This window comes from Schistocerca americana, chromosome 5 (genome assembly GCF_021461395.2).
Source record: "Schistocerca americana isolate TAMUIC-IGC-003095 chromosome 5, iqSchAmer2.1, whole genome shotgun sequence".
NCBI classification, from domain to species: domain Eukaryota; kingdom Metazoa; phylum Arthropoda; class Insecta; order Orthoptera; family Acrididae; genus Schistocerca; species Schistocerca americana.
In genome coordinates, this window is record NC_060123.1 from 181913052 (window position 1) to 181939934 (window position 26883).

Genomic DNA, 26883 nt, shown 5'->3' on the forward strand with positions numbered 1-26883 from the left:
TCCTGCCTACTCTGCTGTAGTTGCCCGGCTGTAGGCATTACTGTTGCCCGAAAGTTCACTAGTTGGTAAGTTTATAATTACATCCCACCGCGTGAACACGAGAGCAATACTACGTAGACTTAAGAGCTAATGCAATAAATTAAACTGCAATGATCGCCTGGTTAAAACTGCTTGAATTAGCAGATGCATAAGTGATGAGCAGGACTGGTGCCAATTCGAGAGTCCTATTTCAGCCAGTTGCAGTCTGAACCCGATACTACAAAAGGAATCAAGATTTTAAATAGCGCGAGGGCGGGGGTGGGGGTAGGTGACCTTTAGGAGGACGCATCGCGTGAGGTTGAGATCAAAGCTAGGATCCATGCCGGATACGGACCAGACTGCAGTCTCAGTCAGCTCGCAATTACTTCCCCTCAGTAGCTGCTGGGTCAGCGCGTCACGTCGCTAACCGAAGACGTCCGTGTTCGATTTGCCGGTCGGGACGGAGATTTTCTCCGCTTGGGGATTGGGTGTTGTGTTGTGTTGTCCTAACGTTCGTATCATCGTTACTGACAAGCAACTCGCATCAAACACACTGTCGTATCCTATTTCCTCTACTGAGACGGCTGCACGGGTACGAACGGAAAGCCAATAAATTAGAAGAAAAAAACCTTGGCAGTCTGTGAAGGAATTTCAAACTCCAGCTGTGTGTAGCAGAGGTCAACACCTAGATGTTTGTTTGTGATATTGTAACTGTTTTGTGTGTTATGTACTTTTAGATTTTTCATACGTGATTTGTACTTGCCATACGCTAAATAAAAAATAAATAAATAAACACCGTACGGCCGTGTGGTTGCGAAACTTGATGTTTTCGGGAAAATGACGTAAATAATTTACTCGTTACCGAGCAGAAAGTCGTAAGGAAGTTCTACATGATCTGGTACAAGATGAGATCACTGGAGAATGAAAGATTTGTCATAATTGTGGCCTGGATGAGATCCACAACGGTCCTAATGTTTTGACTAGCTGTGATTTAGTCGTGAATACAAACAGTGATCCGGGAAGTATAGCATCTGTTTATTTTACTCTGATACACGAGAATTCACAACCGCATAACAAACCTGCCTTGCGGTTGCATTTAGATGAGACCGGTCATACTATATGGATCACATAGCGTAGCACGTGTTTCTTTCACAAAGCACCGGGAGGTCGTGCTCTCAATTGGCTGGAGGAGCTTGAAGTTAGATAGTATAGACAGCATTAGATATATGCTTCATTTCGTTATGTACTGCTCGTGTCATCATCTTGTTTGATTGTCTCTTCGTTGTCTGTATAATGTACCTCACTGGCTGTGTGATGTTATTAACTGTCACGGTGCTTTGTGATCCTTTCCTTGACGCAACGTATCACTAGCGACGAGGTACCGCACTCTGGCGTTTCGATCCCTCCGGTCACATCTCGCCTATGACCCATCCCGGCGGCTGACTACTTACTCCAGTCTCAAGTTTTATCCGTTTGACTTCTTTTCACTAGTTACTTTATTATGTTTCATGTAATTCTGTTAGCTCCTTAAGCTTTTACTGCGGTATCCTAGAATTACTATAATAGTGTTTCAGAATCACAGTGTCACGTACCCATTTCTTCTTAAGAATTTTAAAATTCAATTTCATTTCGATTTTTAATGTATATTTTATTACTGTTACAACGTGTAGTACCTTACGATCCCAGAATAGTTTTATCTAATTGAACGTCTTTTCCTTAACCGCATTTTGTATAGTTGACTGAATATATGTACAGTAGCGACAGCTAACGAGTATGGCCGGTCACGGTGGTCTAGCGGTTCTAGGCGCTCAGTCCGGAACCGCGCGACTGCTATGGTCGCAGGTTCGAATCCTGCCTTGGGCATGGATGTGTGTGATGTCCTTAGGTTAGTTAGGTTTACGTAGTTCTAAGTTCTAGGGGACTGATGACCACAGATGTTAAGTCCCATAGTGCTCAGAGCCATTTGAACCATTTTTGAGCTAACGAGTTTGTGAGACAAACATACGATTTTTGTGACAACTGTACCTCAGTGTGTCAGGAACAGAAGCGTTGTTCGTATGATGACTCTGCCGGCACTATGGCATAGTTGCAAAAAGTATTTTTGGTTATGTTCGACGATGCCTAGCTGACTTTGCATGTGTCGATGATGCCACTCTAGATTTATCGTATTTGGATGTGTTTTAAACAAGTACGCTTCGGCACATTTTTAAACGCGTATATTCTGGGTATGAAAGTAGTACTTTCCATTACGTCATAGTTTATCGGTTACAAGATGTAGAGTGTACATTTTGTATTTGATTTTCCTTTTTTTCTGCAGATCTGAAGATACTCACCACTGACCGAAGTCGATAGCCTGGGGACGTAATTTTCTGTGATCGTAGACTGATATTAAAGAAACAAACTCTAGTCCAAATGTTGTAGGCCTGATGAAAACCAAACGGCTTGTACCAGCCAACACGGACTCTTCGACGGGATTGCCTTGGCGTTATTCGGCTGAGTGCCGGTGACGTGGGGCGCAGTCAGCGGGCCGCTAGACGAGACAGGTTGTGGCGGCAAAGCGTCGCCGCGGTTCACGCAGCCGGACTGCTGGAGGCGAGGAGCGGCGAGGCGAGCGCGCCTGGTCCCGCGCCCGCCGCCTTCTGGGTTAAGAGCCCCGCCGTCCCACGGACGTCAATATTCCAGGTGGGCAGCGCCGGGCTCGAGCAAGACACGCAAAAGACGCCGGCTATCGAACTGCCGCCGCACCACCGCTCAACAAACAACAGGACTCGTTCCTGAGCGGCAGAGAGCGTTTCTCCTCAGAATCCTCCGACTGCTCCGCTCTTCCCCGTCCATACGCAGAATGTGTTACTTTTTCAAACTCGCCGTTCCTCCAACATACACATGATAGAAGTAAGGAAACTAGCGACCTATCTCTACACCTTTTTCTACACTCCGTAAGCAACCTTACAGAGTGTGGGTGAGTGTACTGTTAGTACCACTATCATTTTCTACATCTACATACTTATATAAAGGTTATCCGAAGGTAGGATCGAACCTGGATCGCTCGCGCGGCAAGCGAGTTCGCTACAGACACAGCCGTTACGCTCTGCTGCCACAGTGTATAATTTGACCGGTATATGAACTGCGCGTAAAACTTTTAAAGAGTCCTTTCCCTCGGAATATTCTGGCTAGTGCGCTTTACAACTTTTATGGGTCATCAGTCCCCTAGAACTTAGAAGTACTTAAACCTAACTAACCTAAAGACATCACACACATCCATGCCCGAGGCAGGATTCGAACCTGCGACCGTAGCGGTCGCGTGGTTCCAGACTGCAGCCCCTAGAACCGCTCGGCCACACCGGCCGGCTTCAAATGGCTCTGAGCACTGTGGTACTTAACATCTGAGGTCATCAGTCCCCTGTAACTTACAACTACTTAAACCTAACTAACCTAAGGACATCACACACATCCATGCCCGAGGCAGGATTCGAACCTGCGACCGTAGCGGTCGCGCGGTTCCAGGCTGTAGCGCCTAGAACCGCTCGGCCACACCGGCCGGCACGGAAATCAGTATAAGAATTGCAACTGACAACTGATTTGCGGCCTACCATGTACTGAAAGCATTATAAGTTTTATTACGCTACCTAGAGGCACACTAGATGTTACTTTCGTTTCCGAGAAACGCTCTCCGTTCAGTGTTGGGCTCTGTTAGTCAAAATATTCTTCGAACCTATCACGTATTTGTGGAGACACTGCCTCTTATAGTTTGTTAGTAGTCGACGATGTGGCACAGTGTCGAACACCGTTCGGAAATCTGGTAAGGCGAACTCTGCCCGATCAGCTGCACCTATTGTTTGCAAGATGTCGTGTACGAATAAAGGGAATCGTGTTTCACACGCGTGATTTTTTTCTGAATCCGTGATAGTTATTTGAAAGGAGCTTGTTTCCCTCTATTAACGTCATAATTTTTGAGCTGAAAATATGCTACAAGTTCTTGCAACAGACGGGCGTCAGTTATATTGGTATATAATCCTGTGCATCCGATCTTTTCCCCTCTTTGTAAACAGGACTGATCTGGGCTCTTTTCCTGTGACACGGGCCTCTTCGCTGCGCAAGCGATTCTCGACGAACGTGAGCTATGAAAAGGAGGAGCTAACTCCGCTGTGGGGGGCTACACATATTCGGAGCTAAAATACTGCAACTGCAGCTCCGCCGGGTTCTGGTACCTTCCCTGTTCCATTTGCGTGGAAGTCTGTCGGTAATCCTCCGTGAGCGCACTACGTCCACTCCTCGGTACTTTACGGCTGTTACTGTTTTCAGTTATCTATCGCCAATAATGTCCGCCTGCGTAACTAAGTAGTCAGTGTGCAGAATGCCATGTGAGAGGCCCGGGTTCGATTTCAGGCCGGCTCTGAGATTTTCTCCACTCGGGGACTGGGTGTTGCGTTGTCTTCATCGTCATTTCATCCTCAACGACACGCAAGTCGCCGAATTGGCGTCAACTAAAATGCCTTGCACCAGGTGATCGGTCTACCCGACGGAGGCCCCAGCCACACCTACCTTTCATTTCATCGCCAATAACATTATCCAACAGAAATTGATCTCCTAGCCAATTTAGATACAATACATGACATTTATTTACGTCCAGGGTCATCTGCCAGTCCTCTGCAGCTCTTCATGCATTTCGCTACTGTCTTCTGACACTGCGAGCTTCCTCTACACAGGAACATTGTCCACGAACAACCTGTCAGGGCTTATGGCGTTATTCTCTAGATTATTTAACAGATACTGTAAACAGTGACGGCTCCACAAATTCCCTTCATGATCTGCAAATTACTTTTACATCTGGCGAATTCGTCCCGTTAAGAATGAAGTTATTCGGTAAGTTCGCTGATGACGGAAATCGAACGGACGAAGGTGAGTCCTTTCTTTTTTTCTTTTTGGAACTGGAAGAATCTGGTCACTGCATTTTTATATAAACTTCGGCAAAGGAGACTACCTTCCTCTTCTTCGACCATAATGCCGAAGAAATGGACCTCCCGAAGCGTATTAAATAATATTCTTTCCTGAGCCGCACCTGCGAAGGAAGTGGAAAAGGGAACGAATAAGCTTAACGTAAGTAGGAAGAACCTCAGCCATTACGTAAAACTGGTTCCCAAGCTATGAATGTGACGATCGTTCTGGAGGAGTATAGAACGTTTTGTTTTTCAAAACTCTACCTGCGCATCACAAAGCACTGTACTTCATACGAACAAGGAACCGTCTAAACCAGCTTGATGAATGCTCCGCGATGTGCTTCATTCAGAACGTTGCTGAGGAACCCATCTTAGGCAGACAACGATCCAGGGACTCTACCAGGACCAACTAATTAGCTCTTCCGCTTTTGGGAAGGAAATAATATCATGTAGTGTCAGATGTCGGCTGAAAGCTTGATGCACATGTTCATCGATTGGTAAATCCTCAATGGTCAACCTTGTGCGCCGAAATTTTGTAATGGAACGAATTCACAGTGTTACACTTGGGTCTCCTTTCGAAATGGCAAAGAGGCCCAATTTGGAGTATTCTGATGTGCAGTTATTTTTTAATTTCTTCAAGTACTGGCGATGCGTCTCCTGATCCTGGCCGCTTCGTCTCAAACGGGTACCGTTAGTTTACGCACCAGCTAGGAAGCTGAATATTATTTGTGAGCTGTCATAGTGAAACCTACCACGTGCCTTTTCGCAGATCTCCAAACAATGACTCTCCCGTTCCTGAGTTCTGCGGTGTAGTCTCTACCATCCGCTATCCTTCGTGACAAATTCTCTGGTGCCTACCGCCCATTAGTGGGCGTTCCAACTTCCACGATCGGCGGTAGTTGGCATGGGTTTTAAAAACATTTCCACTGAGTTTTCATATAATTTTGATAAAGCATTTGGTAAATAATTCTTATTATACGCTTTAACACGCTGTAATTCGGCTTCGTAAACTTTGTAAGGTAAAGCTGCTGCCCTACTTCATAAATCACAATTACTGAGAAAGCATTGGGCGGGTAGAAAATTTAACTGCTAACAGAGATGCAAAAGTGGGCGCCAGGTAAAAAAAAATGTTGACTACTCTAGTTCTAGAAGCTTTTCGTCATAGGGGCAGTGGCCGTCCAATTCAGTCATCATCCATACATGAAACATGCTTTTCTTCTTCTTCTTCTGTGGGCTGTTGCTATAATGCCAGGATGGATTCTCCATCTTCTATAGACTTCTTTTCACTTCTCAATTCCGTTGAACCATTAACAGACGTTGGTTACCCAGAAGAACAATTCCCCAACGTAAACTCTCGAAACACTGCTACGCACACAGGAAATCCTTTCAGAAAGTCACACATTGTTGTAATTGCAACAACGATTACAGTGGAATACACTACTGCGCAGTTCTACAATAGATCAGGAAATACATACTGAGCGTGCATTGTAGAGCTCGATAGACTTGATGTAATTTTAAATACTTAACTTCTGAGGCATCTGTTGGTGAATAAACATCCCAGCCTAAAGCGCAGTCCAATTCCCACGATAATTCATCACAGTCAGTATAAATTATGTTCATCAAGGTGTTGCACTTCTGTTTAACACTGTCCGTCTCGTCATGTTAGTAAAGCTAATCAACGCAGATGAATATTATGCTAAACGCACACAACTCGAAAGAGGATCACATTGTCCAAGAAGCAAACTATATGATTTAACGTATGGTTATATGCAAATAAGTAAGTAAGAAATACAGTAGGACTAAAGAGCACTATAACAGTAGTTCACCTGAAAGAGCTTTCAAACTGAGACAGCTCTCATATCATGTAGCTTTCTTGTATGAAAAATTTTAATTACTTCCGAACAATAGGAACGTTTTGCAGTTATGGCGATAAACAAATCCTATATGACAGTACTTCTCAAATTTACATTCTTACAAAATACTTTGCAGTTCTTGTAATAAAACCAATAAATTAAGACCACAGTAAATAGGCATAAATATCAAATTCACGGGGTAACTTTTCAAGCACCAGCAGAAAAGAGCGTATGTACGCGCCAGAAGAGCGTTTCAATGAATGATCCATTCAACAATTCCAACGGGAAAGGAACAAATCCTGAAATCCAGAGGTATATTTTTTTCAGAGGTATACAAAAGTTACGTACCCAGCCAAGCCTATTTTAACTTATCAGAAAAAAGTAGTAATCATATGACCGAAACTACGTTAACTGGTGACAGTCAGCGTTGGAAATCTTAGTGAGTAATTAATGACATACTATTTGATTATAAGAGGCCGACTGTGGACTACCGTTTAGTTCCCAACTAGATACTGTTGTCATGGTTGCTGAGAAGACTGAGGAAGACAACTGAATGCTAGGGTACGCACATATTTGGCAGAACACCGCTCAACGCAAAATGCAAAGGGAACTCTCGCATACAAGCAAAAAACAAAAATGACGAAAAACAAATCGTGAGACTCATCAACTGCAAGACGCACTGCAGAACAATGAACGATAATTTCGATTTAATGATAGCTTTCAAAATGACATGAACACTTGTGGTTTGCTACGAAACTGTTACAACGATGAATCCATTCTTCTTTGTATTTCATCGTCAAATGCGATGTCTTTTTAAGCAAGCTGTGCAACGTTGAATTTCGTGACGACAAAATTCGGCGAGAACCGCTTGATAGTAAACTCTCGTGTCTGCGCAATACTTAACGAAGCTTACAATTTTATGTTTCCGCTATATCTATGGCAAGTCTGCAGCCAACCGGACTTCACAGAAGGCCTGTGTCCCATTTTGCATTATAAAAACTTAATTACTTTTACCTCACATCAGTAAAACTGTTCTTTCGGTGTGTGGCAACTCCGTTGTTCCGTGTCACTGGTAACAGATGCACGTCAACATAACAGTAAACTTCTAGCATCCATCGCGTTATGGTACCAAAGTAGGCTCCTCAATTCAGTTTGTCAGTTCACGTAAGAAAATGTGCACACAAATGCTTCATTGCTAAAAAAAACTACTGAGGAAGATCGCCATAAATACACAACAGTGCAAGAATTTGCTGACAGGTCAATACTACAGGAAATTTTTGTTTTTGAACGAGCGCTATGAGTTTCTCTTGGAAATAGCTGCGATAAAATTAACCACTAAATTGTTATGTCTTTACATTTTTTTAATAGAATGAATTCAACGAAAGTGTGTTAGATATTAAATGCGCAGGTAAATGTCTGTTTTGTATGTTGCTAGATCCGATGTGCAAACTCTGATTTATGTTATCTATCAGTCAACTATCACATAAACTATTTGCAACCAAGTCTTCCATACTATCGTTTGTGCCCTCCAACCCCGAGTATTACGTATGAGTGTATGAATCGGCAACCAGTTTTCAAAAAGTTTCCGCTAAAAGATTTGTTTTTGACACGTTCGATAGAATATCTCTCTCTCTCTCTCCCTCTCTCTCTCTCTCTCTCTCTCTCCCTTCATCCTCACGACCATTATTATCGCAATCTTTCCTTTCAATAAATGCTTCACCATATTTTTGAGGCATTCTTTTCCACAGCTGCAAAAACAGATATAAATCAGAAAGCAGATAAATTCGCCCTGAGGTACAGAAAAATGCTGCAATCGCAGGAGAGCCTCCAAACAAATCGAGCGCGGATATTATCGTTGCCATGGTGACAACAGCGTGTCGACCTAACGGAGGCACGGATTAGTTTATCGCAGCCGCGTGATGTGGGTAACTACACCAATCCGAATACTTCAGTAATGAAGAAAATTCTAAAAATGAAGAGAAAGTCAATCGCGAAGACAAGAACGAGAGAATAAAAACAAAACAATTAAGACTACGAAACTTCGACATTAAAGTCCACTGGTCATGCTGCGGACAGCTGTTTCTGTTATGCATTCCGCTCGGAGCGGACATAACAGAAACCACCAAACATTTCGAAACAATCACGAATTAGGGAGCCTGCAGAGTGGCTAATTGACGTCGTCTGTGTATTTCGTGATTTAGTGAAGTCTCCGAGGGGTCCAAATATATAAGATATCGAATTCCTGCCGTAAATGTTATGTATTATAGAACGAAAACGCTTACTGGAGGACAGCATAGGAAAACTTATAACTAACTTGGGCGAGTTTGAGCGGAGCACAGTACATGGATAGAAAGAGAGGTGCAAGTCTTGTGAAATTCGCTGACGTAAAAGTTAAAACTGTCACTGAACGTAAGTTACAGAAGAGACGTAATGCAAAAGTTTGTATTAACTAGTCAAATATAGATTTTTTGGAACGTAAATGAATGGTACCTACAGATCTTACTTTGCATGCTGCGTGTAAGTATCCAAATTGCTGTTCTTCAGACCTGGAAGCGCGTCGAGCTGATGATACAGTGCGGCTTTAACGAGGAGCCACGGACAGCTGACGGATCGATGTTCTCACAAACTCAAGATCCCCTGCACGGTAATACATCACGCGGGGAAAAGTGTTCTCACGGAAGAAGCCGATTCTTAAAAGCATGCAAACACCAGAATTCATGCTGCAGCTATTTTGAACCTCTTCGTCGAGTGATTTCGAAGTGAAGAGATTCACATGAAATGAGGCTGGGGAAAAAATCATTACAATAGATGAAGCGTTAAAAACTTCAGCATTATAAGATAATATCATCCGTCTCTCTGTTCCAAGAACACAGGCCTCCAACGGTGCTGGTCCGATATACAGTTAACAGAACACCGCACGTTGCTGTCACTGAGCTGAAGGAGCGCGTCGTCAGTCGGTTGTCACCACTCTCTTCCCTGGTGTCAAGGTTGGCAACAGCGATGACGCGTTTTCAGGTGCGCCGACCGCGACGAATCCGCATGACGTATTAATGGCGCGGCGCCGGCGAGTCGCCTTCCGGAATTAGAACAGCCGGCACGGAAATATTGCTGTCGACGATCAGATATTTAGAATATCGGCAGAAAATTGCGCTCACGCGCTAACAGCGTCGTTCAGCGACACGGACGCTGGGGAGCGCCAGATCGATGCCCGCCACCTCCGCGCTCGTACCTGCGCACGCACTCGCACACGCAGCCTCCCTGCGGGCGGCAGCGGCTGTCAGCGACTTACCTCGTCCCTGGCGCGGAGTGGAGCGGCGCTGCACGACGCGCTCACCACCGCTGCCGAGGCGCGACTCGGCCAGCTCACGCTTGCATCGATTGGCGGCTGGCCGTCTATGACGTCATGCGGACTCGGCCAATGGCGTGGCGCGCCTTACATAATGGAGGCTGCAGGAGCCGCGAGTGCGCGTGCGCGGCAGCGTCGCCGCGGCCGTGTGCTTCCCCCCTTCAGCCCTCTACTAACACCCCTGACCCTGCGGCCGGACTTCCACCACCAACGCGGAGCGTAGTCACGGAGAATTCGGCCTGCCCCTCAGGCGCCTACGCCGTGCCTCGGCGACAATGATCCGGCAGTCGATCAACAATGCTACTGCAGCTCACATTCGGTCATGAGGATATGTGCCTCTTCGTGAATGGACGGGACTGTAAATAATGTATATTTGTTTCACGATAGCCATAGTAGTTATTCTTGGCAAACGACACAGTAAAATATGTGGAAAACTTCATAATAAAATTATTCTGCTGCCTTATACTGTATTACACTTTTACTAAACCAATGCACATTTACAAGTCACAGCTTGAGCATCACGGCTTCAGCTGTTGTGTAATAACTCACTGCGATGTCAACATATCAGAAAAGCATATCTGTAGGAGTTAAAATGCATTTTTAATTGCAGTTTGCGAAATTGCGGCGGTATATACACAGAATGAGAGAATACTATACGCAGATAATTCTGCATACATTCCATCAAAATTTCGCAAACTGCAATTAATAATGCAATGTAGCTCCCACAGATACACGTTTCTGACATTCTGACTTCGCAATGAAATTCGTTACGTAACAACAGGAGCCGTGTTGACGAAGCTGACGGATTTTATTATTAAATTTTTGACTGTATTTAAGCTTTCGCGTTTCCAGGCATAAAATTCAACGTTACAACACAAATTTTTGTCTCTTGACTTTTACCGAGACAGACAAAATGTTTAATTACTGTAATGCACTGTTTCGTCACTCCATTTGTTATTCTTTTAAACGCAATGCGTTTTCAGACTAAAACTCAGTTCTCGAAGCCTACAATTTCGTTTTGCTTTACATCTGCTCGAGTTATTGACGTTACAATTATCGGAACAATGCTACTCTTAATATGAAACTACTGTATTATGAATTAAGTAAAAAATAATTTATAAATATGATTTTTTAGACATATAAACTTCTTTTAAACATTGGATTTGGAGAAGATGGAAAATTTCTAATGGCTGAAAGTGTATAATGAGATATTTGTTATCAAATATTTCAGTCTCGTAACTGCACTTATTCTCAAGTAGATTTAACTGTAGGTTAGTGGATATCTAGGAGGCAGTACGATAATTAGCTGGTTTACAGATCGAAAGAGAAGAGGATGTTGACGTAACACCCAATAGCACCGTACCATGAACACTATCCAAAGTTTATGGCGAGGAAATCCCAGCAGCCAAGATGTAAGATCATATGAAATGTACACATATTTTGAAGGGAGGTGATTGCTAATAGTTTCTGTTTTGTATATTTCAGCGTATTCAATAGCGTGCAAATTTTAGATTGTAATTGTTACTCGAAACCGATTTTATATAACTTGCCGGTAACGTTTCCTGCGAAAATCCGTTTCTATTTACCGACTATGACCATGTTTCTAACTGTTAGAAAAGTTCACATTAAGGTTAAGGAAATACGAATCATCCGAAACCTATATTTAAAACACAGCACCGCGCATAGTATTCACTCTACAGAGTAATCTCCACGATTTGGATACAATGAAACGAAAGACACCACAGAGCTCGTCCGATTACGAACACAATGAACGTAATTTTCGTCCGCATACAATAAAAACGATTTCCTGACGAAGGTATGGCCAGTCCTTATAATAAGGTTTCAGCTGCTAACTGCTACTATTGCATTTCGATAGTACAACAAAGAAAACGAAAGTAAATCTGACTCGAAACACAGACAACACTTCATTTGTAGTTTTAAGCAGCAGCACATGAACCTTGTGCTAGATAAAACACATTTATCGTCCAAGGAATGAAAATAAAGAATTAAATTTTTTCGTTATTTGCAGAAATCACGTCATGTTCTGTTTCAAAATAGTGTAGCCAGCACAGGCAATACTGCTCCTGTTTGCAATCAGATTCTGTTTCTTCTGCTTTCCTCGCTACACAATCTAGGAACATACAATATTCTATAGTTCCGACTGTTTATTATTCGAATTTTGTTTACATTTTTCAGTTCATAAAATAAAGATCTTAGTGCCTCTCGCGTCCATCTAGAAAAGATAACCTGAAGATGCATAAATAAGACGAAACGCGTCGTTGAAAAATAAAAAAACTAAAATTGCAACCAAGACTGTTTTTAACCAATAAATAAAGAACTGAATGTTCCTACATTTGTTTTGTCAATATTTAACTCATCATAGATATGGAGTTTACCTGTCTCGTAAAAAAATCGTGTAAACATTCCGGTATTCATGTCTGACTCAGATCTCTCTAGAGTCTCTAAGTAAGTCGAAAATCTATTCTTATTTTTTTTCCGCGTCAGAAAGAGAACTGGTAAGTACAGTACTTTGCTTGGCGGAGGGAGACGACACAGTCGTGCCGCCAGCTAGCTGTCACATATCTTCTGCAGCAAGCAACCTTTTCTCCGTATGCAGATTAGTGATGCGTAGTACGGCGATTTTCGGGAAAAGGCCAACGCCTGGAATGTTCTGTTATAATTAGAGCGAATATTTTCGTTTAGAATACGCTATTATGTGCGTGTGACTAATGTTTCACCGACGGAAGACGACGCGTGTCCAATCCCACCGCCAGAGAGGCTTGCAATATTTTTCCGTTTTCCATTAGCACCTTCAGGTGAGTCTACACTTGTAACATGTTTTTCGCCGATTTACTATTTGTAACTGAGGACCTGTTAAATGATGGTTTGGCAATACGGAAAAACACAGGCACTAAGGTGGCAGTCACTGACGTTGCGCTTGGTAACGGTAGCAAGATATAAGAAAAATCAAGATGTCATAGGATTTGTTGACCTAGAATAAGCGTTCGTCAATGTAAAACCGCGCAAAGTGTTCGAAATTCTCAGAAAAATAGGTGTATACCGCTAATACTTACGAAAAGCAGGAGGTAACCATAAGAATCGAAGACCAAGAACAAAACGCTCCGATTACAAAGAGTTTATGACAGGGATGTATAATATTCCGCTCTTACTGTTCAATCTTTACACCGAGGAAACAATGACTGAAAAATCTTCAAGAAACTTCTTGCTAATACGGCCTGTTCCATTATCACTATATCACACATGCTATATTGACATTATGGTGGACATTATGTAGCAGATTCCACAAGGTTTGTTAAAAATGAAAAAAAGGCCTGGCAGACCTGTGTGGAGTGTGCTGAATACTATCTACTATAACAACAACATGGCATGTGTGATACACTCATGATTGAACAGGATGTGTAACAGCAAGTTTTCTGAACAGGAGAAGATGACAGTCTTAACTGTTTGAAGCCGGAAGAAATAGTACTGAACGCAACCTTGCCCATTAAAAGTTTCTTTAAAGCAAATACAGATCGTTCCTTCCAATTTCTAATTATGAAAAATTCTCAACAGAACAATATGTTGTGTATAGTCATGGGTTCAGAGTAGGAAAGACTAAAGCAATGAGGAGCAACGGAAACGACATTAGCGACAAACTTAAGATGAAAATTAGGGGCCCCGAAGTAGGCGAGGCGAAGGAATTCTGCATTCTTCGAAGCAAAACTGTACATGACGAACGAAGCTATAAGGACAAAAAAGCAGACTAGTTCAGTCGAAGAGGGCATTTCTGGCTACGACGGGATGAAATTTCTGAGAATTTACATCTGGTGAATGCTAGTGAATCATGCACTGTGAGGAAACGGGAAAAGAAGAATGGAAGCGTTTGATACGATGATGTTGAAAATTAGATGGACTGTTGACAAAAGAAGTGAAGAAGTTTTCTGCAGAATCGGCGGGGAGGGGAATGTATGGAAAACGCTGAGAAGAGGAAGGAACAGGATGACGTGTTAAGAGATCAGACAATAACGTCCATAGTACTCGAGGGAGCTGTAGCGGGTAATAACTCTAGGGGAAGCCAGATATTAGAATATATGTTGTTGTTGTTGTTGTTGTGGTCTTCAGTCCTGAGACTGGTTTGATGCAGCTCTCCATGCTACTCTATCCTGTGCAAGCTTCCTCATCTCCCAGTACCTACTGCAACCTACATCCTTCTGAATCTGTTTAGTGTATTCATCTCTTGGTCACCCTCTACGATTTTTACCCTCCACGCTGCCCTCCAATGCTAAATTTGTGATCCCTTGATGCCTCAGAACATGTCCTACCAACCGTTACATTCTTCTTGTCAAGCTGCGCCACAAATTTCTCTTCTCCCCAATTGTATTCAATACCTCCTCATTAGTTATGTGATCTAATCTTATGTGATCTAATCTTCAGCATTCTTCTGTAGCACCACATTTCGAAAGCTTCTATTCTCTTAATGTCCGAACTATTTATCGTCCACATTTCACTTCCATACATGGCTACACTCCATACAAATACTCTCAGAAACGACTTCCTGACACTTAAATCTATACTCGATGTTAAGAAATTTCTCTTCTTCAGAAACGCTTTCCTTGCCATTGCCAGTCTACATTTTATATCCTCTCTACTTCGACCATCATCAGTTATTTTTCTTTCCAAATAGCAAAACTCCTTTACTACTTTAAGCCTCTCATTTCCTAATCTAATTCCCTCAGCATCACCCGACTTAATTCGACTACATTCTATTATCCTCGTTTTGCTTTTGTTGATGTTCATCTTATATCCTCCTTTCAAGACACTGTCCATTCCGTTCAACTGCTCTTCCAAATCCTTTGCTGCCTCTGTCAGAATTACAATGCTAGAATATATACAAGAAACGTTTGGGGACGTTGGGCGGAAGTGCTACTCTGAAATGAAAAGGCTGACACAGGGGAGACGGTCTGTACCAAACCGTTCAGAAGAATGATGAGGGTCCTTCTCCTAGGAGCTGAATACCGATAACTTCGTATCGGCGAGCAACGCGTATGTAACGCAGTGGGCTTTCAAATGCCATATGTAGCATGTTTTGTAAATACAATAAATAGTTTGACGTACAAACGCGTGTTTTTTGTTATCCGTTGCTTTTCGGTTATCCGCGCAGTCTCGGGTCTGCATTAGCCGGGAGCCTGACACTACTCCTGGAAGTGAAGTCGTGTCGGCGGCGGATTTCCGCCTCACGCGGCGCCGCGGCGCGTGCCCGCGCTGGCTGGTAGCCGGCGCTCGCGCCTGGCGGCTGCCTCCCGGAGACGCGCGGCTGCCACACGCCTTGCACGCGCCGCGGCTCCACAAAAAACACGCCTGCCCTCCTCCTCCTCCTCCTACACCGGCTGCTGCCCGGCCGCTGCGCACCGTCACCGAGCACAGCCGCGCCGGAAGCACTGGCCGCCCTAACACCAGCCGCTGTACAGCCAATTACCGGATTCACACCAGCCAAAACAGGCAGAGTGCGCAGCGTGCGTCGCCTTCCTTGTTCTCATAAAACACTACGTGTTACAGGCCTCTGGTGACAGAGAGACAGTACCGCTACCCTTACATCTACATACATACTACGCAGGCCACCATTCCGTGCACGGCGGAGGGTACCTAGAACCACTGCGAGCTATTCCCTTTCCTCTTCCACTCGCAAATAAAAATAAAAAAAATTAGGACTCAATGTCCCGTCGACATCGAGGTCATTAAGAGACGGAGTGCAAGCTCGGAATCTTTGGAGGGCGGGTAAGGACATCGGCCGTGCCCTTTCAAAGGAACTACCACGGCAGGTGCCTGCAAGGACTTAGGGAAATCCCGGAAAACCTACATCTGGATCGCCGGACGTGGATTTGAATTCCCTCGGTCAGCTTACAAACAAAGCGAAGGAAAAGCGAATGTCTCTACGCTTTCGCTGGATCGCTGATTTCTCTTGTCTTCCCGATCCTTACGCAAGATGTACGTGGGTGGCAGAAGAATCGTTCCACAGTCTGTCGCAAATTCCGGTTCTCGCAGCTTCCTCAGTAGGATTACACTAAAAGTAGGATTTTCCCCTCCAGGAATTCCCACTTGAATTCACGGATCATTTCCGCAATACTCGCACGTTAATCTCTCAATTGCTTCGATGCCTTCCTTTAATCCGACCTCGTGGAATCCCAAACACTCGAGCAGTATTAATAGCGCAAAAAGAACCCCCGTCAGCACTGAGTGAATTTCATATTTGATCTGGACAATCTACACTCTGATGGGATGTACGAAGATGAATTCAAAGATCTCGGGTAGATACCTTAGCTAATGCATATAAGTATGTCTTGTTCAGCGTGGCGAAAAAGTGTTTCCACCCGGAATCGAACCAGGGACCTTCTTCGTGTTAGGCAGACGTGATAACCGCTACACTACGGAAACGACGGATACGATAATGTCCTCCTTATGCATTCGTAAGAACCTCAGCTTCTCTTCCGCTCGCACACCTACACCTGATCGACACACTTTTGACTACCTGAAACCTATCACAAGTGAGGGCTCAAAACGTCTTCGGGGTGCCCCAGCGCGTGTCTTCCGCAGCAATGGGAAGCTGCGGAACGAGTTAGCGCTCTTTCGCGCAATTTTATACCAAATCACATCTGCAAAAACAGTCACGTTGTTGGCAGAAGGCAATGCGGCTCCAGCTACAATACGCGGCTTCCTCTATAGATGAGCTACACTTTCCTAAAATTCGCGCAATCAATCGAAGTCGATCATTTGTCTTTCCCACTAGCGACTTCAAATGCTAGTTCCATTTCATACCACTTTGTAAAGTAACGTGTAGGTGTTTAACCGGAGTGACTGTGTCAAGCAGCAAACCACCAATACTTTATTCTGTATTTATTTACAGCTGTGCTTCCACGCCCGTACCATGCGGTGTCTCGCCTTGTGCTTAATGTTCATGACGTCGTATCTCCCGAAATGTGGGTCGTACAGTGACATAATATTGTAGGAACGCTCACCGGCATATATGGATACTATCTGTGATTTTTTTTTTTGAAATAAAATTAGTAACAAATAAGTAATAAATTTTAAGGTCATGCCTCAAGCGATACTTTTCATGCATGAATGACAGAAAAGTAGTATGAGATAAAAAAAATTCCTTTCATTATTTTGTAGGGGTGGTAACAGAAAAACATTCGTAAAGGTTTGACATTATGTGTAAAGTTAGCTCCAAGTCGCTAATTGCTCTCATTCACAAATATTGGAATTGGAAATTTGTGGTAGGGTCTTATAGGACCAAACCGCTGAGGTCACCGGTCCCTAAGCTTACGCACTATTTAATCTAGCTTAAACTAACTTACGCTAACGACAACACACACACACACACCCATGCCCGAGGGAGGACTCGAATCTCCGACGGGGGGAGCCGCGCGGACAAATGCTTCGCCGGCTATCCTGCTTTTTCACCCGACCCCCGCCCTCCATCGCCTTTGACAGGTAGGTAGCTCTTACCCCCACAACGAATGTCGCCTGGCAATAGCGTATATGTGTACCAAGTTTCGTTGAAATCGGTCCAGTGGTTTAAGAGGAGACGTGGAAATTAGAAACACACACACACACATATCCATTTTTTTTAAAAATAATTATGGATTACAGAATTGTTTTTCCTACTCATCTGCATTAACTCCCAAACCATGTAACCCGTAAACCGATTTGCCAATACCGCTTCTGACTACTCATGTAAAGTAGTACAATATTTATTTTAGACGTGCGGTTCTAGATGCCCGATTTAAGCTCCCACGACGGATATTCGCTCGACACAAACGTTTCACCGCATTTCTCTTGTGATCAGATTGTCAGCATACTACTTACTTCAGACAATGTTGGTTAATCTGGTCGAAGAGACTTGTCGTGGAATGAAGGAAAAGGTGAAGTACTGGACTGAGCAGGAAGTTATGCATTTTCTTTAACCAACAGAAGAGATGCTACTTGAATTTTTACTGGATGCAAAGAAATGAACGCAGATACATATGCTGCATTGAGAAAAACGTAACGATTGGCAACAACTCTGTGTTCTGAGCAACCATTTAATTTTTTGTGGCAAAGGCTTTCGTACACAGTATTTGCTTACAAAACATTCACTAATTCTGTCGGCGGTACCGAGCGAGGTGACGTTGTGGTCAGCGCACTGGACGCGTACCCGGGAGGACGACGGTTCAAATCGATGTCCGGCTATCCCGAAGTAGGTTTTCCGTGATTTCCCTAAACCGCCCCAGGCAAATGCTGGGATGGTTCCTCTCCAAAGAGCACGGCCGATTTCCTTTCCCTACATTCCCTACTCCCAGCTTGTGCTCCGTATCTAATGAACTGTTCTCTACGGGACTTTGAACCCTAATCTTACTTCACTATTATGCGCAAAAACGGGAGTACCTCTTGACCCATTCGGAAATTTTCTAGCGGTCTGTGTCTCTAAAATGTACAGTAATTTTCAAGCAGCTATCACTTCGAACTTTTCCACAACGTGCACGATCTAGGTGGGTGGATTAATTGGTGTAGAAAAGATCTTTATAAACTTTTGTGAACAACGTTCTCCTCCTTAGGAGTTCATTGACACTCAATAAAGCCGGCCTCGGTGGCCGTGCGGTTCTAGGCACTTCAGTCCGGAACCGCGTGACTGCTACGGTCGCAGGTTCGAATCCTGCTTCGGGCATGGGTGTGTGTGATGTCCTTAGGTTAGTTAAGATTGAGTAGTTCTAAGTTCTAGGGGACTGATGACCTCAGATGTTGAGTCCCATAGTGCTCAGAGCCATTTGAACCATTTTTTTTGACACTCATAAGGAAATCGTACTTTCATTAAAAATATTACGTTGGTATTATGAATTTAACTTCAACGCGTTGACAAAATCTGAATAACTGATTTTCAGAGACTATTCGCGTGAAACAAGTGACGCTCTGAAAACCGATATTTGATTGGTGCGGAATATTAGATTGAGACCTTACGTGTAAAAACAACAGCGATAATAATCGGATTCCGATTTTCGATTTTCGTTTTCCGTAAGGTCTGGTGCACATAAACATTGTGAGGCAGTTGAGCCACAAGCTATCTGGGTTACAAGCCCTATAAGAAAATTGTAAATATTAGTATCGCTTGTAATGCAGTTTTCACCACATTTTTTATCAAAAATGTACTAAGGCCCATCTCGCTGGTATGGATGCGTCTTCTAAGCCCAAACCTCCAGACAACAAGGAAACTAATGGCAACGAACAACGTGAACGACTTAAGCGGAGACGGCAGGACACCGTGAACAGCTGGACTAAGTTCGTTGGCTTCTAACCAGAAGACACAAGTTACTGAGACAAGTAGGAGTCCAATATTATTAAAGATTATTAAAACGTAACACCAATATTAAGAAAGAGAGGATATAAACTGTGTACCTAACAGTCAAGTAAAACGATTAAGTTTTGACGCTTCAAAGAATCAGATTTACACGTACGAGCAGGAATGCACACCACTTGACGGTAAACTATGAAACCCGAAACCGGTAAAGGCATAAATAAATAAATGTCATTTAAAGAGGAACGTTGTCATATCCGTTCATCAGCCATTTTATCGCCTATGGTTGAGTATCGGTTAAAATCCACGCTAGATAAAACTGTACTATTTTAATTCGCCAAGAAGTATTCATGTGAGTGTCCCCCGCCCCTTTCTGCTAACGAGTAGGGCTCGTATTCTTTTACCTTAGCCATTGTCATAATTGATGGCGTTTATTATCGCCCAGACATCGTTAAAATACCCAATCAGACGAATAAGAACATTAAATCTACCATCCAGACGTTGGATATTAACCCTTCGAGGTTAACAGGAAAAAATCCTGTTTTTTCCGTTGTCCGCAAATTATAGATGATGCACGGGGTAGTATTAACGTAGAGATGAACAGATTAGCACGAGCTATGGGACGACGAAGAATAGCACCAGTCGTGCCGGAATCTAACAAAAAAGCAGGAATGGCCAAGTCTCGCATACGCAGAACGAGATTTCAGTGGCCAACAATCATGTCTAGCCAATACCTGTAATTCATGCGGCAACAAGACTGGTGTTAATCCAAAGACACTTTCTCAGGTTTTGTGGGAATAGTTCAGCCAAAGCTACTTCACAGTGTAACGAAATATTACTAAAAAGAAGTTAATTAAAATAAAAACAAGACTTTTTTCATTATACCAGAAACGTATTTATTTTACAGAAAGCTTAAAGTGACACGAGTTTCGCTTCAACCAAGCTCGGAGCTGTTGTTCGCTAGGCGTTACAATCATATAAGCTGTTACATCCCCGATGGCAACGACAAGAGTAACAACAAAAGATGATAATATTAGCAAGATGACATTGTAACGATTAGCTACGCCGGTATGCATGATATGTCTTAACTGTATAGAATGGTGCAAAATAATTCTTCGCTACAATTGTTGTAATTCAGGAAGTGATACGTTTGTCCATGCGACGGTTGCACGTCACAGAAGGGATGGAGTGCAATTGTATGTACCGATCCAAGTACTACACCGAAGCAGCAACAACACTAACATTACAAAATAAGATGCCTCCTTTTGGTGGCGTAACTTGGCTACAGCTTGACAAATAACAACGAGCAAAAATACACAAGGTCCAAAGTGTTCTATGGCCACTTCCTGGAGGTATGCGTGATCATTGTCTCATGGCGCGAGTTCCACTTACGGTTTTACTAGACATTAACCATGCAGCATCACACAAGAAGGGCAACTACCAACGAATGTATTTGTCTGATGAGAGTTCTGTCAAATTAAAAGAGAATGAAGCTGTGTTCCCTTCTGGCTGAGTTTCCCTTTAAATTTTCCCATAAGTCCGTAGCGAATAAATTTACATTCGGATTTAACGTTCTGTCGACGACACTGCCATTAATGACAGAGCTTAAACTCAAGGATCTAAACCTGAACGTACAGAGGGGGCTGAACCGCTGTCTTCTCCTATGTGCGTCCAGTAGCACTCACTGCGATCTAGTTCGATGCACTGCGTAAAGCTGAAAAGCTTTGTCGAAACTCATTGTGAGTCTAACATTCGGCATCGAGGGCGTCATGTAGACCTACTATATCACCCAAAGATTTAGGCGAGTAGAAAAAGTTGCTGGAACCGAAATAACAGGTAGGCCTACTTACAACAAATATTAGGCCTACTTTTAACAAACATTACGTCGAAAATATACTGTTCTTAAAATTTAATGGCCTTATGACCACAGATGCTAACTCCCATAGTGCTTAGAGCCATTTGAACCATCTTAAAATTTAATGGGCAGCAGGACTATCAGTTTTTTACTCTTAAATGTCACTGTCATACCTTCGCGAAATATCTAAGAGATGAAACCACTGATTCAGATTCAGTTCCTGAAATGTGGGCATGTGGGCGTATTCTAACTGGACAGAGGAGAAAATACTAGTATGGCGTCGTACAGAATATTTAATAAATTAGAATGACCTTTTTTCATATTACTAATCCAAAACGTTCCTCTGCAATAGTTTGTGAACATATATCATGTATGCTACTTTTAACCCTGTAGGTAAATACTGAAGGTGGCTAATGTTGGCAACATTGTTTTAGGTCGGGTAGAATTCTCGGAATTATTAGGAACTTTGATGACATGCTTCGTTGTTTCTTTGGAGATTTTGCACCCGCGGTCTTGAACAAACGCAAGTAAAACATTTACTAAACTTGCGTCGTGGACCTAAGGGATTTGACTGTGTTGCTTTAGAGTATTATCAGTGGAGCAAAGGTCTATTTATACACCAGGTTTTAGACCGCGGCCGACCCGGGTGGCCGAGAGGTTCTAGGCGCTACAGCCTGGAGCGCGCGACCGCAACGGTCGCAGGTTCGAATCCTGCCTCGGGCATGGGTGTGTGTGATGTCCTTAGGTTAGTTAGGTTTAAGTAGTTCTAAGTTCTAGGGGACTGATGACCTCAGAAGTTAAGTCCCATAGTACTCAGGGCCATTTGAACCATTTCTTTTTAGACCGCGGTTTACTTTGTTTATGTTTTGGGGATATTAGATTATATGTTGGTATGCCAGTGGGTTTTTATTTTCCAGTGAATGTTTATTCATTAGATTGGAATTGCATTTGTCCACTCCGGTCACGTGTTGTTATGATATTAGTTTGTTTCGTTTTCATTACTGGTATATATCATACTTGTAGGTGTTCCGGTGAGGGATATATATGAATGCGATCGCTTTGCTGGTGTAGCTCATTGTACGTGGGCGTTCCCCTCAAGTCCATTACGTTACTGATGTATAAAAAAATTAAAAAATGCAATATAAGTTAGACGCTAAATTTCGTTTTGTATGGATAACAATACTATATTGTTTTATCATGGAATTTTATGATCTGATTTATCCCCTTTTTAGACATGAACTATGATTTATGTTGTCTGAGCTCTCATGCTCTTCTATTGTGTTGTGTGTGTTTCCGTAAGCGATGGCCTGAAGACGACAGCATTTGATGGCGAAACTTGTAGCATGTGTCAAAAACAATAAACGACGTAGATTGAAATGCAGCCGCTGGTTTTGTTGTCATTATTCAGGTACTTCAAAAAGGGATGATTGGTTTAACGTCCCGTCGACATCGAGGTCATCAGAGACGGAGCACAAGCTCGGATTGTGTCAAGGTTGGAGAAGGAAATCGGCCATACCGGCATCTGCCAGGAGCGATTAGGGAAATCACAGTCTGGATGGCCGGGCGCAGGTCTGAACAGTCGTCCTCCCGAATGCGGAGGGTTACTGAGAAGGAGTCTTCCCACGCGCAATACGCGAATGGTGAAAGAAAGGGGCCAAAAAGATAGCGCTACCACAAGTACCCTCCGCCACACACCGTAAGACGGCTTGCGGAGTGTAGACGCAGTTGCAGTGAGCACGCGTACGTCGCATAGGCCGCGACACGGACATTCTGCCGCGTTCGCGCGCCAACACCGACTGTTAACGCACTCTGAAGGAAACACCCGCAGTACTGACGCGGAAACGGCGGCCTGGCGAGGTGCACGGAACATAAAGCACGGAACGCGATGGCGACGCGGCGGCACGCTGGTGACGCCCGCGCTCCGCTTACGACACGCGGTCGCCGTTCATTACCTCACCTATCACGTCAGTGTCCGTAAAGGGAAGACAGTGACGCCGCCGCGGCCTTTCCTGCACTTTCTCCGGACCTTCCGACACGCTCCGCTCCCGCCTCTTCTGGGGTCCATCCCTTCACCCCGTCCGAGATACTTCACAGTCTTTTGGAGTCTACTCTGTAATGATCTCTCGTGTAAGACAGAGAAGCTGGAACCAACCAGCTTACCTCTTCGAATTCAAAACGGAGAGAAACTTGGGACGGAGAATCTATAAAATACCAGTAAAACCCTGATTCATTAAAGATGTAGTAAATTATAACGTCGTGTCTGTTGAAGTTTTATTGTGCGAAATTTTAAGCAAAAACTGGTTTTTAAAGCAATTCATCGTTTACCATGTCCGATCTCCTGAACTACGTGTCGTACAATGATACAGTTATGCTGTTACTTCAGTGACACGTGTCAATACTGTGTGCAAACAGCGAATACAGTTAACATACGGCTGATGCCCATGTTTGACAATATGAACAGCGAAAATATAGTACGCGATAAACTTTTTTCCTTTACTGGCGACAGCAAGAAAAAGTTTCGTAAAGGTTTGAAATTATGTGTAATCTTTGTTACACGTCGCTAGGTGCTCTCAGTCTCAAATACTGGATTAATGCATTCCTAGTATTTGTGTGCTGTGAGTTACTGTGCGTAGGTATTCCCGGTGCAGAATATTCTGCACGAACTGACCTCTCGATTGTGTCCCATAAGTGTTCAATGAGATTCATGTCGGGCGATGTGGGTGGCCAAGTTATTCGCTCGAACAGTGCGGAATGTTCAAACCAATTCCAAACAACTGTGGCTCGGTGACATGGCGCACTGTCATCCATACAAATCCCGTGATTGTTTGGGAACATGAAGTCCATGAATGGGTGCAAACGGTCCCCAAGTAGCCGAACGTAAGCATTAAGAGTCACTGATCGGTTCAGTTCGACCAGAGGACCCAACCCATCTAAACACAGATCACATCATCATGAAGCACCATCACCTTGCACAGTGCCTTGTTGACAACTTGGGTCATGGCTTCGTGAAGTCTGCGCCACTCGGACACTACCATCAGCTCTTACCAGCTGAAATCTGGACTCACCTGATCGGGCCACGGTTTTTCAGTCGTCTAGGATCCAGCCGATACGGTCACGACCTCGAGAGAGGCGCTACAGGTGATGTCGTGCTATTAGCAAAGGCACTCGCGTCTGCTGCCATAGCCCACTAACGCCAAATTTCGCCGCATTGTCCTAACTGATACGTTCATCGTACGTCTTACGTTGATTTCTGCTGTTATTTCACGCACTGTTCCTTGCCTGATAACAGTGACAAATCATACGCATACACCGCTGCTCTCGGTCCTTACGTGAAGACCGTCGGCCACTGTCTGTCTGTGGTAAGAGGTAATGCCAGAAATGTGGTATTCTCGGTACACTCTTGACACTGTGGATCTCAGAATATTGAATAACCTAACGATTCCAAAATGGAACGTCCCATGGGTCTCGTTCCAGCTACCACTCCGCGTTCAGAGTCTGTTAGTTCCCATCATGCGGCCATAATCACGTCGGAAACTTTTTCACATGAATCACCTGAGTACAAAAGACAGTTCCGCCAGCGCACTGCCCTTTTAAACCTTGTCTACGCGATACTATCGCCATCTGTAAATGTGCATATCGCTATCCCATGTCTTTTGTCATCCCAGTGTAAGACTATACTTCTTAATCAGTAGATTGTGACAGCTTTATATATTTTTTAAAGTTGTCAATAATTAAGCGAAATACTGAAAATCGAATTTCTATTGCCCCTACACTGCAAGGGTACCGAACTCCCGGTTCCGGGATAGCGTTTTAGTAATACAGATTACAGTGCAGCGCTTTTTCACTCAGCAACACACTATACATCTACAAAGTCTTTCTAAATGCTGTATCGTTGTTTCCATGAAACGAAAGAAAAGGAAACGTTTCTTGTTCAAAAATGAGATTGTTGCACACGATTACAAAGAATGTTTTGTGCTGTTTTAGTCGCTTAACAGCATCCGGCATCCAAGCCTGGAGAAAGACAAACTTCCCCAGTTCCGAAAAGCAGTTAACTATAATGGTGCAATATTTCGCCAGGTTATACTGTTCTTGACAATGAAGGCGGAGAATTAGCTGAACTTTTCTTGGAACTTCAAGTTGGTTCTTTAATACTTGCACTGTATAAATCTGTATCCCAGTTACGCACAGCAGCAGAAAACGACTTGAACCCAGTGATTGCCTGTTTTCTTAATGACTTCCTTAGACTTCGCAAAGGCCTTCCAACGTTGTGCAGTTTAAACAGATTGTAACGTAATACCCAGGCGCGCCAGGACTGAGAATAACCTCCGGTAGGTAAGGGCACGGAGCTTCTCGTGGTGCACGTTTCACACTGGCGTTATTTTTTTCTTACTACATCGTCTTCTGGACAACCAAGCATTGTATTTTCCAGAAAATGTAAGCTAGTATAACAGATGGCATTATGAAGTGATTTGCAATGATTCTAGAAATCTACTGCGGAAATCCCTTGCTAAGCTATCGTCAACGTGGTATGGACACTTTACACAGTTCAAGACATGGATATCGCTCTCCCTGCTACACGCATCCTGTTCAGAGAAACGAGGCATTGTCTGAGAAGGGCGCTGCTCGGCCTTTTTGCAGTACTTGGCAGTCACGAAAACATGACTCCGCTGCCCCAGTTGGACGGTGTCCGTCCTCTACTGAGACGGGTATTTTATACAGTATTTTCTTGCGCCATACGACACCACTAGAGACAATCAGTAAGCATGAATTACCTAACGAGTCAACATGCTTGAATTACCTCATGGCCAATTCATGATGTTTCTGTGCTCGCTGCAGCCGTAATTATGTTCAGACGTTTGGTGCGGTGGTCACTTTGCAACTTGTGCGATAAATGGCATCAGCTATAATAGTAGTATGCTAATAGCTGCGTTGCATATTCGGCCTGTTCTACTTTACAGATGGTGTTAATTTCTGACAGATTTTTTTCGACTGAAACGGAGGTCAGGCAGTTTATCGTTTAATAGCATCTCTTAGTTGTTCACCCCTTTTCTGTAGGTAAAAATTAGGGTAGCAAATATACATTGGATTAGCCAGCCACAAAACCATCACAACGTGGCGGTTGTCAGTGATGTGGAAATATTCAGCTTTTACTATTCTCTGCAAGCGGAGCCGACCAAACGACTTCTGTGTATCGCCAGGTCAAGTTGTACGCCTTTCGTATCGCGTCACGCGGCATCCGTTTAATTTAAGTGTGATCATTCTTACGTTACAGTCATGGTCTTCGAATAGGTAACGGCCGATTGCAAGTGAGTAGATCTGACTCTTTTCTGGCACCCTGCGAATAAACTCGCTGCTCCTTTCTTAAGAAGTCTCTCGTCTGCCCCGACAAGCCTGACTGGACCCGATTCCAGACCTTTTACTCCAGGATAATCAGAGGTGGTCACTGGGAATCGGACTCGGAATCCAACTTTTGAGCAGCGACATTAAGCACCGTGCAGCGAAACCGATGATAACAAGACTGTCGAATTTTTTGGGAGATGATTTTT

At 43.7% G+C, this 26883-nt stretch overlaps 1 protein-coding gene and 1 non-coding gene across 10 annotated transcripts in view; both read right to left on the reverse strand.

The window, feature by feature from the left end:
* LOC124615399 (myocyte-specific enhancer factor 2) overlaps positions 1 to 26883 on the reverse strand; it is an 870744-nt gene that overhangs the window by 42811 nt on the left and 801050 nt on the right. The window contains exon 1 of one of the 9 annotated variants that reach the window (XM_047143240.1): positions 10098 to 10224. The exons of the other annotated variants lie outside the window; for them this stretch is intronic. The gene's annotated coding sequence lies outside the window, so the exon portion shown is untranslated. Of the gene's footprint in view, positions 1 to 10097; positions 10225 to 26883 lie in introns of those variants that run through there. 9 annotated transcript variants of the gene reach the window in all.
* Positions 16514 to 16586, reverse strand: Trnav-aac. The gene has a single exon. It is a non-coding gene; the product is annotated as a tRNA-Val (tRNA).